We start from the raw sequence: 2,217 nt of genomic DNA on the forward strand, positions 1-2,217 counted from the left end.
TTTCTTGCACAAAGCCTATGTGGAGATTAAAATATGGAAGCTTCCAGGCTACCTGTCTATTGAACACTCATCCTGATTTGTTTGCAGATATATTAGACAACATTTCCTATTTAAGGAGCATTCGTTCTGATGTGCTAGTGGAATGTTGCATCAAAACAAGTATTCTCCCACACTCTCCGGTCTCTTTCCTTGTTGCAAGAAGTCTGACCTTTCCGGGAAGCAGGTTTGTTGCAGAAGACCTCCCAATCAACTATAATTGTACAGCCTGAATTTACAGGTACGCAGTTGGATCCCACCCCAAAAAGAACGCCTTATGTCTGATCTTTATTGAGCATTTATTCTGGTTTGTTTGCAAGGTGGTTATCTTGATTTGCTAGTGAAGAGTTTATACGCCTTCCTGTTAAATCATTTGCTCCTCCCACACTTCTCAGTCCATTTCCTCAGTCCATTTCCTAAACGCAAAAAGTCCTGTTTTTAAAAAGTGGGTTTATTGTGCCAGAGCAACAGAGCCCTTTAGTAACGCTTTAATTGCAGAAAATACTGACAGTCTAGGGGGGGAAACAGAAGCTACCAAATCATCTTGGTGAGATGGCCCTCGAATGTGGTCTCAAGTTATCCCAGGGAAATCGAGGTCACTTCAAGATGACCTGTTCGTTGAGCATTCATTCTGATTTGATTCATGCGGAGGTTATACAACATGGTGCCAAGCAAGTGTTAAGTTAGCCCACTCTTTCCAGAGCACCCCCCTCCATTTTCTTTCTTATTACAGAGAGCCCCAAATCAACTTTTAACTGCACCACCTCAATGTGCTGCAATGTGACCGAATCTGACCTGACAATAGTGATGATTTAGAAGTGCTCATGGTCTCAAGTTGCTGTAGGGAAATGGGAGAGTGGAAGCTGGAAGGACTTTGTGACCAAACCAACAGACACTTTCTTTAAAAAGTAGCGCACAAGAACAGCCATCCAGGAGAGAAATTGTTCAACCAACTCTATCTGGGCTAGTGAAGACCCAACTTTGCTCTTCCTGCAAGCAGTATGGAGGTTATCTTGTACTTTTTTATCTTGTGAACTACCCTGAGAACTTCAGATGAAGAGTGGTATATAAATTTGTGTGTGTGTGTGTGTGTGTGTGTGTGTGTGTGTGTGTGTGTGTGTGTGTAATATAAACCTCCTTCCAGCAGCTCTCTGCAGAGAAAGAGCCTCCTGCAGATACCATCTCATCAAGAGCTCCATTGCACATGGTATTGGAGTCGGGCCTTTAAGGTGGTGGCACCTCCCCTCTAGCGCTCCCTCCCATGAGTAAACAGGTAGGCACCATCTCTACTGACATTTTGGTGCCTGTTAAAGAATTTCCTATTTCAACAAGCCTTCTAATGTGGATATTTTTTTATATCCTAGACAACATCCATGTTGGCTGTGAAATCATTCCATGCGGAGTTTACTGTGCATGTTTTTAACCGCAAAATTGCTCAGAGGTGCTTCATAGGAAGTGAGTCATGAATGAGATAAATAAATCTATGGGGACGCCTGCTGACAGTCGCCAACACCCCCCACAATGAAATTCACGCAGCGGGAGGTAGAATCGTGGAGGCCCATCAGGTACAACCCCCTGCAATGCAGGAATCTTTTGCCCAACATGGGGCTTGAACCCATGACCCTGAGTTGAAGAGTCTCGTGCTCTACCAACTGAGCTATCCAGCATCCTAAGGAGGCATTGATTTCCATTTCGATATATGCTCATCACATGCAGCTTGTTTCCCTTCTACTGTTCACCTCCTGACGAAAGTCATGTTATTTGTTGTACTTGCTGTGTGAAAATTAATGAAACACGTTTGTTTGTTTTTTTAAAAAAAAACCTCAGTTATTTACCTCGCAGTCCTCTGTGGCAGAATTTTACATAATTATGTTGTCATGACGTTATTTCACCCCATTCATTTCAATGCAAAGGAAATGCAATGCAATTTTGGGGCAGGGGGAAGGAATCCGTTACGTATCATTTGTAAACTGAAAGCAACAACAACGAATACCAATCATATTCATTGGACTGATTTCCATTCCAGACTTGGGGACGATGAAGCAGGCATTAGCAATTTCAACTCCTCTTTCCCTGGGAATTCTCTGATATCCCCGACATGAGGAACCCACCCACTCTATTTTTTTAAAAAATACAATATCTCTAAACACACACACTCTTAATTCTAACAGCAAAAACAGG

Source organism: Zootoca vivipara, chromosome 16 (genome assembly GCF_965207765.1).
Source record: "Zootoca vivipara chromosome 16, rZooViv2.hap1.1, whole genome shotgun sequence".
In the NCBI taxonomy this organism is placed as follows: domain Eukaryota; kingdom Metazoa; phylum Chordata; class Lepidosauria; order Squamata; family Lacertidae; genus Zootoca; species Zootoca vivipara.